This window comes from Martes martes (genome assembly GCF_963455335.1).
Source record: "Martes martes genome assembly, chromosome: 1".
Classification (NCBI taxonomy): Eukaryota; Metazoa; Chordata; class Mammalia; order Carnivora; family Mustelidae; genus Martes; species Martes martes.
Genome location: NC_137888.1, coordinates 142707035 through 142721821, shown reverse-complemented (window position 1 = coordinate 142721821; position 14787 = coordinate 142707035).

Here is a 14787-nt window from a genome sequence, read left to right as displayed (position 1 = left end):
AGTTGAAGCTATTCACCAATCCCAGTTCAGTGAGGTTGTCTGCTCACCTTAAGAAGTTGCAAACTCTACATACTAATGAAAATCCAAACTAAGTGCTCCAGATTTCCATCCAAGAAGCCCTGAGTGAGCGTATAAAGAACTCTCCCTTCTGCTTTTCCTGGCTGACTGTGATGCTCTAGTCTTGGACCCACATAGCCATCTCAATAGGAATGTTTCTCTAAGTGAAATGCAACCATAGAATCGTGGGCTGGTTCCAAAGTAATTACAATTTCTGGCTAAGTCACCCAGATCCCAGAGTCACTTCCCCAGGAAATTCCTAGACATTAGGATCTCTCCACTGGGGGACGGTCTGAAGCCAATGACAAACTGTTTCAGGAAGATAAAAGTTGGTCACCCAGTCTCAAGAGTAGGACAGCTTTTGGTGTGGCTTATCCTCCAGAGCTCCCCATGGGATCGGACTGAGGTCAGACCTCAGCTAAAACCATATCTTAGCCTAGATCCTTGCCCTATCCGTCCTTGCCCTATCCGAATTTTCTCATTTCTTTGCAGATTTCACCTGAGATGGTCCCTCAATAAACACCTCCACCAGAATCCCTCTCTCAGGCTCTGCTTCTAGAGAACCAGACCTAAGTTATCACCAATAAAAACCTCAAATAATAATAATGGTGATACCATCAACAACCACAAATTGTGGTTTGCTGCACAACAGCAGCTTACATTTGTTAAGTGCTTATTATTGCTGGGCACTGTTCTAAGGGTTTTATAATAATCACCTCTCTTAAACCTCATAAAAACCCATGAGGTAGGTGTTATTATCATCATCCCCATTTTCAGAAGAGAAAATAGAGGATCAGAGAGTTTAAAAAAAAAAAAAAATACTTGCCTATGGTCACACACCTCGTAAGAGGTAAAACAGGAATCCCAGGCAGTCTGGCTATAGAGTCTCGGCTCTTAACCTCGATTCCACTCCAGCTCAAGCCCTAATATATTTTGCAACCACACAAGTCTTAAAATGAATCTATTTGTTGTAAAGTCTCTCATCTAAGGACCCCAAAATGTATCTGTAAGTAGCTAGTCTAGATTTAGCCATGGGATCCAAAGAAAGTGTGAACAATTATGACCAAAAATACATTGCAGACCATCTGCTGATTTATAGGGTGCTGGGGACACCATGGACAGGAAGGGGCCCCCCACCTCCCCTTCAGCACAGTTTGGCCTGCAGGAAGTCACAATCCATGGACGGACTTCAGAGTATGTCTGTTTCATAAACTAACTTAAGGGAAATCAGGCGGATATTCCGGAAGTGCTGGGCACCCTGTTCTTTATTTGAGTTCATGACCCCTGTTATAAGAACGCAAACTTCACATTTAAAAGAGTTCACCAGGAAAGACTTAGAATATCCCCCCCTCTCTCCCCTTTCCCTCTCTTCTTCCCTATGAGTGCAGCTGCACAGGGCACTTCAACGGGGAGAATCTAGAGGGCTGGTTTTGCTTACAACAGCCAATTAGAAAGCAAAAGGCCAGCAAAGGCCTGCCAGAGATTCGCTGTGCCCTGGACAACTTCCCACATAAACAAAGTGGGGACTCCTTTAAAGAAAAGATGCCCTTGGCTTTTTTGAGGGTGAGAGTGATCTTCCTACAAAACCACAACCTTTCCCTGGCCTTGAGTTCCCCTTATGCAAAACTCAAGTATATGTGGTTTTACTTCTGCATAACCTTTCTCAACAAGCCCACAAGAATTTGGGTTCCAGTATAAGTGATTTGCCAATTACTCCAGTTGGGGATAATTAGAAAAAATAGAAACCCAGGTTTATAGAGGAAGGAGGAGGTAACTCAGAAGGCAGGATCAGGGTAGAAATTTTGGCAGTAAAATTTGGAAGGAGAGAAGAGAAGAAGATGAGTTTAAATCAGGGCCAGATTAAGACTTTTAAGGACCAATACTTGGTGAAAAGATCATTGTAAGCTCCTCACTGTATATGTAATTCAAACCAAAAACTTTATACCTTAAATACTGGCTATAACATATGCCATGATGAAACTAGTTTTGTTTCATTTCTTATTTTACTTTATTTTATTTTAAATTGTAAAAGTCTGAAGTCCATAGCAGCTGAACTCCCCCTAGCTTTTTGGAACCTTTGCTTGGGCCACCCCTTAAGATGCTTGCTGACTCTTGCACAAAGCAGCATGAGGTAAAGTGAAATCTATGTCTTAAAGCTAAATCTTTGTGGAAAAGGGAAAAAAGGGTATGTGCAATAGTTGCTGATGTCTCTACTTGGCATAAATTAATATCAGACAAATCTGAGCATTCACATTATTCTGCATTTTAGAGGCCAAGGAAGATGCTAGAGTTAGGACATAGAAGGGTAGAGGCAATAAGTTTTGTGCTATGAAATTCTAACAACGTCTCAAAGGCACTGACTATCTAGGAGAAATCCTAGACACAGAAGGGGGAAAACATCTTGATGGGTGCTCACTACTGACAACAAAATAAAGCAACCCTATACGCATAACCAGTAGTCACCCAGAACACTGTAGTTCCATCAGACTCATTATTAAAATACCTGCAAATAGGCCTATCCTGATTGTGAACCAGGGGATGCCCTCAGCAACCTCTGCTCCCCAAGCCTTCCTCAGGGACTCCAGGAACCACAGGCATTGCCACAAGCCAGCGACAAATACCTGGACCAGCTCAGATCAGTGTCCACTCTGAACGGTCGGTGCTCCCCACTCATGGCACACCTACCTAAACCGTGACATTGAAACCATAAGCCAGGAAAAGCATGACATTTCCTCAGCAAAAGCGAGCTGAAGAGTGGGAAAGAAGAGGATAATGGCTATTATAATTCATTTATAATAAATACAATAGATTTTAAAGAAAATTCTGACTTCCTTTTAATGTAAAGTTTCTCAACTATAGTTTTCTCACTATGAGGTTTTCAGGACTCTAATCTTCAGAGTTGGAAAGACAAGTCTCTACTTTTAAAACTTGCTATAGGTAAGTAAAGACACCTAAGGACTCCTTAAACTTTATTCACATAAACCACTCAAACATGCGGCAAGATGCCGTCCATAATTTCATTCAACACAGACCTAATGAGGCCCCTCTATGTTTCATGCATCCTTCCTGGTGCTGAGAACCCACCTTCCGGAAAGACCCATGTATACTTCTCCAGAATTCGCTGTCCACGAATCCTATCACCTTGCTCCGTCTTTAGAATGATTTCACAATTACAAACTCCCATGGGAGAGGGTTTTCTGGAGCACAGTTGTCCGAGAGCCTCCCCCCCACCTTTTTTTTCCCCATAGTGAGCATATTTTGCTTGTTGAGACTCACATACAGATGGTTCCTTAGGCACCAAAAAAATGGTGTATATCGTGTAAGATTGATGACATGTGCACTAACATATAGGCAGCAGCAAAATAGTATCAAAACAGCTGTACTCACAGAAGTGTTGTTTTTTTGTTTTGTTTTGTTTTGTTTTGTTTTTAATGTGTCTGGTTCCCTCCTTTTCCTTTTCTTTCTCTGTTCCTTCCTACTGTCTTTCCTTCTTTCCTCTCTCTTTACTTTCTTCCTTCCTGCCTTCCTGCCTTTTTTCTTCCTTAAACTTCTACCTCTTATAGTAGTCTTTCTATTTTGAAAGAGATTGAGAGAAAAAGAAGTGAGGAAGGGAGAGAGGGACTGAGGGAGGGAGGAGGGACGGAAGAAGACCTTAGCTTGGAATTCTAATTGTCACAGGTATGATAATATTGGATAACCTCTCTGCTTCAAGCTAAGGAATTCAACTCCCTTTTCCATATATCTTCTTCTATGGAGGACCGTTCTTAAAGACCTTCAGTATCTGCATTAAAACCCTCCTCATATCCCACTGTCAGTACATCATCTCCCTAATAAATTGCCTTCTGCTTGGTAATACCTTGTTTAGTTTTTATTTTCCAAAACTAGACTTTGGAGATGAGAGAGCGGAATTTTAAAAGATATTACAAAATTAAAATTTCTGCCTGTTGCAGTTTCTAGGAACTAAAGCCGATCCTCATCAAATTATGCTAATTTACTGTATAGTGTTTAATTAAATCTTACCCCAGGCAATCTACTTCCAGGGTTTATTTTCTACAGCTTAGAACTTGCAAACATGAAAATGCCTTTCAATTTAAATTTTTTTAAAAAAAGAAAGAAAGAAAGAAACTATTCACTAAAGTTCATTAGGAAAAAAATTTTACTTTACATCCTGGGCTTACTTCAGCCTCACTCCCTTTCTCATTCTTACTCTTTGTCTCTTTCTCTTTTCAAGAAAACAAATGCTCCTTAGAAATTGCCTCCCTTGGGGTGCCTGGGTAGCTCAGTGGGTTAAAGCCTCTGCCTTCGGCTCGGGTCATGATCTCAGGGTCCCGGGATCGAGCCCCACATCGGGCTCTCTGCTCAGTGGGGAGCCTGCTTCTCCTCCTCTCTCTGCCTACTTGTGATCTCTGTCTGTCAAATAAATAAATAAAATCTTAAAAAAAAAAAAAGAAAAGAAAGAAAAGAAATTGCCTCCCTCTATCCCGAATAGTAGATAGGTACATATCTCTCTGAAATGGCAACTTCTTCTAACTGGCCCATTTCCCAGACAGATTGAGTTTGGCTAAACGTAAATATAAGTGACTGGGGATAAGATGGGATCTCTTTCTGCAGGAAGTGACAAGGACTGCGTTGCTGCCACTGAACACGTGGGTCTCAGTGCCACCTGCTCCTTGAGTCCACTTACATGGGGAAAAAAGCTGACTTCAATAGGCAGCCTCAGCTCTTACACACACACACACACACACACACACACACACACACACACACGACGAAGTTACTCACTCCTTTCATCCTGACCCCACCGAATGGCCCTGACTCCATCATCTGCCAGCTGCCCATAAAGAATCTTGCTCCCTGCATCTTTCCTTGTAGAAAACCACTGTGCAGCCAAGAGCTGCCCGAGGCTTACAGAACTTCTGCTAAACCATCATGCAAGGTTCCTGGGTCCTGTGAAAACAGAACCAGCCAACCAGAAAGCTGATAAGTTTTGCTTCAACCAGGCATTTTTTTTTTTTGTCCTTTTGGAGAAAATATTGCATCTGAATGTTATGACATTGTCCCAAACCTTGGTTTTAAGTAAACCAAATGCTGTCAAATCATGTTCCAGAGCAAGTACTATATTACCTTTATAATTTTCCATCATTTCCTTGATTTAAGGTTGAAACAGTGAGCAATGGCCTCTGACACCTGAATGGCACACACAATTCAAAATCAACATAGCATCACTGAGGTGTTGAACTTTTCCCATCAAAGTCCTCTAAGCCAAGACATTATTTTACCCTTTGTTGTGTGGGCTTCTGCCCTTTCCGAATTAAGTCACAGAGAGGAGGAACAATCTCTTATACATCAAATCTACTCAACTTCTCTGCCGCACTTGTGGTAGGCAGCTTCCAAGATGGCTTCTAATGATCTCAGTCTCCTGGCATTCCCATCCTGTGTACTTCCTCCTACGTTGAACTAGGGGTGGTCTGTGAAGTCAATGAAATACTGTAGAAATGTATGCCATTTCCAAATTTAAGTTATAAAAGATGACATCTTCCATCTTGGATACTCAGTTTGATCATATGCTCCTGAAGAAACCAGTGCCATTCCATGCCACACCCAGTCTATGGAGAAGCCCAGATGACAAGGAGTTCCAGCCAACAGCCAGCAAGGAACTGAGACCTGCCATTACTATCTAAGTGAGCCTGGAAGCAAATCCTCCCCCAGTTTTAAGCCTTCAGATGAGACTTCAGCTCCTGCCACCACTTTGACTAAAATTTAATGAAAGATTATGCCAGAACCACAAAGCTACCCAAATTCTTAACTCATAGACACTGGGATATAATAAATGTTCATTATTTTTAAGCTGATTGTCTAAGGGCAATTTGTTATACAATAATATATAGCTAATGCAGAAATGTGAACTATCCTATCCTTTCCTCTTCTGGTATTTCAATCAAAGTCTGAATAGGAAAAAAAAATAACTTGATTATTTACAACAGAGGGACTCAATGCAGGGGAATGGTTATACAGGTAATAGAAATGTTGTCAACTTAGAGAACAGTGAGAAAACCCAGAGACTAGCAGCATCAAGCTGCCACGCCCACCCTTAGACAAGAATAGCCAAAAGAGAAGGCGGTATTACCAGAGCCTGTGAGCCACATAACTCTCTACTACTCTACTCACTGCCTAACAGAAGTTTCTGAGACAGTGGAAATTATCTATATCTGCATTTTCCAATATGATAGCCTTTAGCAACAGTGGCTACTTAGGACTTGGTGGCTAGTGCACCTAAAGTAATGAATTTTTGCTTTTAAGTTTAATTAATTTAAATTTATATAGCTATATGCCACTCTATAAGGTAGTGGCCATAATACTGCACATTATATATAGCTCTAGAAGCTATAACCACAGTAGGCCATTCCCTTGGAAGCAGGAGCAGTGGAGGACATGTAGCTGCTGTGTAAGGTGTCATCAGAGCTAGAGAGGGACCAGGAGAGAGTGAGACCTTGACATCTCTTATCTCTCTCTAATTTCCTCCCAATACTCCCCACTGGTGATAGCTAGTAGAAAGCACATGCCAGGAGCTTGCTTCCCTGTGGGATACAGAGAACAGCAGGGAGGAGGTATTAACCAAAAGGTAGCATATGCCCAAAAAAGGTGAGCCTTGTGGTGGGTATTATGGAGAGCACATGTTGCTTGGAGCACTGTGTGTGGTGCATAAACAATGAGTCTTGGAACACTGAAAAAATTAAATTAAATTAAAAGAGAGAGAGAGAGAGAAGGACTCAAAACCTTGATGAGCTTTAGAATGTCCATAGGCTATACCTTTCTTTTGATAAAGAAAACACCACCATCTTGTTTTGGGTTTTACAGTAGCCTTGGATGCAGCCTTGGGACCTAGCCAATCAAATCTTTTCTTCCAAACAAATACAGCCTTCTCCCTAAAGGAATTCAAGCAAGTAAATGTCTCTTCATCTTGTTCTATGTGTTGAATGGGTTATTGTTTTTTACATGGTAAGCTGTAAACTGCTATATTAGTGGCTTAAAAGAATATATGTATTACCTCACGGTTTTCATAAAACAGGAATGCAGGCAGAGCTCAGCTATTTCCTCTGTTCAGGATCTCACAGGCTGTAATCAAAGTGTTGTCTCTTCTAGAGGCTTGACTAAGGAAAAATCCACTTTCAAGTTCACTCAGATCATTGGAAGAATTCATTTCTTTGTAGCTGTATGACTATGCCCTCTCTTCTGGAGGCTACCCACAGTTCCTGTCACATGATCTTCCAATAGGCAGTTCACAGAATAGATATTTGATTCTTCAAGACCAGAAGGAGATTTCCTTGCTCCAGTCTGCTAAGAGGGACTCTTACATAACAAAATGTAATCATGAGCATGACACCCTGTCGCCTCTGCCATTTAACACAACTTATTCAAGGAACCGACATCCCATTACCTCTGCTATGCTCCATTGGTAGAAACCAGTCACAGATTCTGCCTGCACTCAAGGGGAGGGGATTTTACAAGAATATTACTCACTGGAGGTTCACCTTGGGTTAAGTCCTCCATACTGCTGGAGAACAAAGTCTATATCTTATTATCTTATTAATATTTGATGTTTATATTCTTGACAAACTTCATAGTCCTTAGCACACTAGGGTTGCTTTATAGTTTCTCAGATTAGAAAATCATATTTCCAAAAAAATGCTCCAACATGCAGTAAGATGGGAAATGCATGAGCAGCAGGATAGAATGAGCAATGAAGCATCTGCTTGACTAGAAAACAGTAAGATGCATAAGCCTAGACAGCACAGGCTTGGGCACCTAGACAAAAGCACAGACACAGTAGTTACTACCTAATTCAGGAACATGGTGTAAGATAGAAGTCATGCATATATGGCTGTATCACAGGTCAGGAGGCTGATGGAGTTTATTTGGTTCATATGTCATTGCTTGAAAAAAAAAATGAATCAGTGCTAACATTTTCTAATCAGAAGATTTCACACCAGAATTCAGATTCCTTCTTGTCTCGAAATTGCCATGATCAGTGGATATGACTTGGGGCTACCTTCTTTAAATGAGGTGTGTATTGTCCAGTCCAATCAATCCTTACTCAGCCCCTTCCATTCAGAATTCATGTGAGTTTGCAACCTGTGATCTAAGGTAATACAACAAGGGGTCCCAGAAGGTGAACCAGGCTCAACCTCCACAAACAGAGGAAATGATTAAACTTCAGAAGTCCAGACAGATTGCTGAGATTTGGGGGTCCCTAGATGTGAAAAACATTGACCAGAGAGAGGCTCTCCTAAGAACAAAGCCAGATTAAAGTTCTAAAGAGATGTGCGGTAGGGTGACTAACAAAAAATAATTAAAAAAATAATAAAAGTTATAAGGCGACTCTACAAACCACACAGCCTTTACAGAGGAACTCAGGATAGGGACAGGAAAGGCAGCCACTTCTGTGGAGGCCAACTAAAAAAAGTACCTTTGTGCTACACAATCCTATGATCAGAATGGGGACATTGAAACCCATAGGATTTGGGGATTCTGCCTTGGTGCCCTTATTCACAGAGCAGGACAGCTGGAAAAGGAGCTTAATGCTCCTCTCCCTCACGTTTCCCAGAGCAGAAGGGCAAAGAGCAGAGCTCCATCCCCCAGAGAGGACCAGCTCGGAAACTAGAGATAGGAACTAAGTCAACATCTAAAAATTCAAGTAAATTTCATGAAGAGATGAGGTATACAGTCGGGGCTAATAAAGAGATTCATTCCACTCAATTCTTCAAGTATAAGAATCCAAATTTGTTTCAAGAAATGTTTATCTTGTTTTCTTCAGAATTAAGGTGTTAAAGAGTGTGTCTCCTTCTTCCCTTAAAAACAAAATGTCATCATTGAATCTCAGACATATTTAAAATCATGAATGCAGAGTTTCAGGAACAATTGGCAAGGTTTCTACTCCAAATGAGAAATCGCTGATTTTATGAATTTTCCCACAGTGGTGGATAAAATAGATTACCCTTCTCTGAAATCTTTTCTTCTTCTTTTCTGCCTACCGCCTTTCCTATTTCCTAGTTGTCCCCTATGTAGATGTAGGAAAGGGTCAACTTCCTGCTAGTCAATTTCTGAATACTTAAACTTCCTGTCAGTAATTTCTAATGCTTGGGATAGTCCCTGATTCTCGTGATGATTAGTTGAGAGTAATTACTACCCACTTTCACCATTGGGTGCTCACAGAGAGTTGTGGTTTGTTCTCGACTGGCAAACTTCTCAACCATGCTTGGCAGCCATTCCTATTCTTAGTTTATAAAGGGCCTGTGTAGTAATGAAAAGGAGGGGTATCGGGATCAACCCCAATGATGATGGGGGTCTGCTGAACGACTGCACAAAGCAGCAGCAACCAGGTAGGTCTTGGTGGAGGAGCAGCCCTCCCATCTCAATGCTGTCTGTACCACGGTTAGTTTCATATACCAAGTGGGGCATGTATTTAACCCCTGGTGCTTAGGTATGCCACAAGCTACAAAGAGCAAAGTAAAATTTCTCCTGAGAATAATATAACCTGGTATTATGATGAAGGTGAGAGTTCTTGAGAGAAGAAGGAAAAGAAATTCAGTGGTAGGAGATTTCCCACTGCAGCAGATGGAGCCACATCCTCAATGTAATTATAAGGACTACAGAACCCCCCATTTCTTTCCCAGATCGCTGGCTGTCACTAATTTCTCCAGCCCTCCACCCATTGTCTGGAAGTCTCCACAGTGGTGTAAGTCTTCAGACTGGTTGTTTTTATTTCACTCTTCTTGAAAACCTTGAAGAAATCAGCTGAATATTCATTAATTTAAAAAATTCATTTAGCCAAATTCTTCAAGTCACGGCTCAAGGCTTATTTGCTCATGAACTCATCAAGTAAGTGCTCCCTGCCTGTTATGTGAATGGGCTGGATGGTGCTGCTCCCAGGAAGGCAGGGTCACCACTTTTGATTATCACACCCTAAGGGAGGGAGCATGGCAATTTCTGTCCTTGAGGGATGACTTTATTGCCTCTCCATGGAGCATATCTCTGGCTTTAAGAGGAAGCTCTGTGGTACTAGGAATTTGTTAAGAAAACCTCCTTCTTTTCAGAATCAGTGCCCCACCCTCCACACTTAGTACTCCCTTGAGTACCTGCTAAGTAATCAGGCATGTCCAGCTCTTTTATGGGTCTCTTTTCAGGGGAACTAGGTTCCAGTTCATAAACATGACTGAAATCTGGTTGCAAATATACCCCAAGAGTTAGAAGCTGATGCTGCAGACACGGTAAAACTCTACTGTCAGCCAGGCTCCTCTATTCCATTAGGGATGGGGCTGGGTGGGAAAGAACTACAGTGAACCAAGTAATTTTGCAATTTAAGTGAGAGAACTTGTGAGGAAAAGGATGAAGTTGGGGGGGATGGGGTCCATGACTCCCTTTTATAAGGTCAACAAAAGAAAGGAGATCCAGATTGCTACAAATAGATACATAGTCTCCTCATACTCTGTGACCAACACAGTATTGTGTATCTCACTGCTCCTCTCCCTGCCTGTCTCTGGAACAAACATATAATCATATGTTTGAATCATATAAACAAAGTTTGTGGCATAGAAGAAGATCCAGATCACAGTTCTGGGGTTCCCAATCTCACTTTTCATCTGACACTTCTTTAGTCCATTCGGGAAAATGAATCATGTGGAACAGGAATGACTTATGCTTCTTCCAATCCTAACCTTTGCTGACCTACTTACTATCTGGTTATTCAAAAAACTATTAGGGGCGCCTGGGTGGCTCAGTCATTAAACAATGCCTTCGGCTCAGGTCATGATCCCGGGGTCCTGGAATGGAGCCCCGAATCAGGCTGCCTGCTCAGCAGGAAGCCTGCTTCTCCTTCTCCCACTCCCCCTGCTTGTGTTCCCTCTCTCGCTGTCTCTCTGTCAAGTAAATAAATAAATTCTTAAAAAAAAAACTATTAAACAAGGAGAAAACATAAATATGATGTGGGATGGTGGTGTGTGTGTGCTGTGTGTGTGTATATAAGACATCAAGTCTGAAGATGACAAACTGAGGCTAAGAGCATGCACAATTCCAGTTCTCACTGGATAGTCTGGTCATATACTACTGGGTAACAAACCTCCCCAGCAACACTCATTTATTTAGCTCATGAGATTGTAAATTACAGATAAAATTTTTACTAGACTTACAGATACTGGCATGAAAGTCTCTCTCAATTTATCGTTAAGTAAAAAATAAAAATAAATGAAGAAGTTGCAAAACAATACATACTGTATGGTCCAATTTCCAGAACTGCAAAACTCAAGAACAAAGAATAGAACCGTAAGAACCATATGTGTATACATGGTTTTGAAATATATACAAAGTGGTTGCTCCGAAGGAGGAGTAGTGAGTAAACAGACACCTATCAATTTTATTCTAACTACTTCTGTATTATCTGAATTTGTGAAAATAGGTGTAGTTATTACTTCAGTAATTACAAGTAAATATATTAATTAAATAGACTTTACAAAGCCATTCTGGAATCAATTTTCTTGGTGTATCAATGACTACAACCCATTATCCAATAACTAATCAGTGTCATTTGAACTGGCCACCATTACCTCTCCCTACACCTCTTTTTAAAGAGATTTTATTTATTTAAGAGAGAGATAGGGAGAGGAAGCTGGGAAAACGGCAAGAAGGAAAGAGAGAGAATCCTTAAGAAGACTCCTTGCTGAACATGGAGCCCAATGTGGAGCTCCATCCCAGGACCCTGAGATCATGACCTGAGCTGAAATCAAGAGTCAGATGCTCAACTGACTGAGCCACCCAGGTGCCCCTAGTTCTCCTTACTTTAATACTCAGTAGATTTTTTTTATCTACTTACAACATTCAACACTTATTCTTAAATTCAAAAATGACATGCCTTTGCTTCCCAGTGAAGCCAGTAAGTACATGAAAGCAAGAATCTCCTCTTATATTTTATTTCCTGCCCTCCCACCATCTGGTTCATTGTTAATGTACATAATAAATATTTGATAAATACCAGGTAAATTTAACTCACACTAAGTCTCCTTTATAGGCTAAAGATTTAATTGTTGTAAATGTTTAAAAGGATAGAGACTACATACATACAGAATACAAACATCTCCCTAAAATTTACACCTTTTAGTGAGTATTCCCCACAGTCACCGGTTTGAATTATGCAGAGGCAGGAGAGGGCAGGGAAGGAAGTACCCTTTTAATAGACTGGTTATTTCTGTTTTCTGTGTCCTGTATCACTTTAAAAGCAGTCTTAAAATAGTGTATTAATGAGTTTTTTAGAGTTAAGAAGAAATTGATAAAAAAGGAAATTTTTGAGATCTGTGGATAAAATTATATATATAAAATTTGTTACAGCATTATTGATAAGGCAAAATTGAGAAACAGGCTAAATGTCAAAAATAGAAATATTTAAATAAATTAAGATCTTCACCTCAGAAACTGTTGCACAGACATGTTTTTGAGATCTAATTCAACACAAGTCTCCTCTGCCCCTAATTCTTATTGAAAGGAATAGCTGAGGTTGAAAACAGGGAAAATGTCACGCTAGCTCTGGAAATCAGGTAAGGATGCTACTTATAAGCCAGACATTTTGTTTATATTTCTAAAATATTTATTTATGAGAGAGAAAGCGCACAAAGATCATGACCTGAGCCAAAACCAAGACTCTGCTGCTTAACCAACTGAGCCATCCAGGTGCCCCATACAAGCCAGACCTTTTAAGTAACTAAGTAAAAATTAGACTAAATAAAGAAATAGAAAAATAAAATCCTGCTTGAGAAATTAATGAAAGAGACTCCCAACCAAGGTGAAGAAAAATTTTTTTTTTTAAAGATTTTATTTATTTATTTGACAGACAGAGATTACAAGTAGGCAGAGAGGCAGGCAGAGAGAGAGGAGAAAGCAGGCTCTCCACGGAGCAGAGAGCCTGATGTGGGGCTGAGAGCCGGATGCGGGGCTCCATCCCAGGACCCCGGGATCATGACCTGAGCCGAAGGCAGAGGCTTTAACCCACTGAGCCACCCGGGCGCCCCAAGAAAAATTTTTAAAAAATGGCAAATACTGAATAATTTGTATAAGTATATGATTAGTTATAATCCAGACTGAAAATCACAGATAATTCTAAACAAAAGTGGGCGTTTGTCCTCTTCTATGTTCTCCTCCAGGAAGGTAATATAAAAAAATAGTTTTTCTCAAGGTACCACTTTACAAGAGAGGCACAGATATATTTTTCTTTTCATTCTTAAACTTTTTTTTTTAATTTAGAAATAGTTTTCAAGTTTTTCTGGATGGTCAGACTTGCAGGTACTTAGAGGATTCAAGAGCTAAAGAAAATGTTCTCATAATCTTCTTTAACCTAAATATGAAAGGCCATTAAATTAAACATTCAAGGCCAAGTTCTTGAAAAAGAACAAATTCTTAGGTGCTGTGTATGGCCAGAATAGAAGAGAAAAGTGGCCCCTCCTAATCTCAGACTTCCAGTCACTGAGCCAAAAATTCTCATAGACCTACCTCCATCGTGAGGATGAGCTGGTGATGGATGCAGCACTACTGACCCTTTTGGGCCATGGATTCTGGCTTTCCAGAACTGCTTATTCCTGGAACAGCCACAGAATCAAGTCAGTCCTCAGAACATCACAGATGTTCCACTGTATGCCCAGGGCTCAAGCTCTACAGGGGACCCTCAAGTCTTATTCATTAGCAAGTGCTCATCCCTCAGCAATCCACGTCTTCTGAGGTCCTCTGCCACCATATTGCATACGGATTTATGTCATTTTAAAAGTTCTATTATTGGGGCACCTGAGTGGCTCAGTCCGTTAAGCACCTGCATTCAGCTCAGGTCATAATCCTGGGACTGAGCCCCAGCTCAGCAGGAAGTCTGCATCTCCCTCTCCCTCACCCCTCCCCACAGCTCATGCTCTCTCTCTCAAATAAATAAAATCTTTTTTTTTTTTTTTAAAAGCCCTATTGGGGCGCCTGGGTGGCTCAGTGGGTTAAAGCCTCTGCCTTCGGCTCAGGTCATGATCTCAGCATCCTGGGATCGAGCCCCCCCATCGGGCTCTCTGCTCAGCAGGGAGCCTGCTTCCTCCTCTCTCTCTGCCTGCCTCCCTGCCTACTTGTGTCCTCTGTCTGTCAAATAAATAAATAAAATCTTTTAAAAAAACAATAATAATAAAAAACCCTATTATTGGTATCACTACCATATCCTGTTTAACAAGACAAAGTGTATAACATTATTAACTAAAGTTGTCTTTTGTTAAAAGCTGTTACTTGTTCTTTCCTGTCATAAAAGTAATCAATAAAATTACTAGATTTTATTAGTATGATATCATTTATTAGTAGTAATAAAAATATAGTTTGTTGAATGAAAATAGAGATAAAGGGAGGAATGAACATCGTTTGTTTAAATATTGATATAATGCAAATTTAAAGATCATGCTATCAAAGATTGTGGGAAATTCTAACAATGCTCAATATACTCTAAGTATAGAATGTTAAAAAGAAAACCACAGGCCCAAAATGGTAACAGTTTGATTAGGGACCCAAGTCAGTAAACTGAGACTAAATTCCTAAACTGACTAAAATTTCAACCTCTCCCAGAAATGCAGTTTTAATAAGTCAGTCAGAAATTTTCTGATGGGTTCCAATGAGTCTGCCTTGGGGCCCTCTTCATTCCCCAGAGGAAGATCAGGTAATCTGCATTAGCCC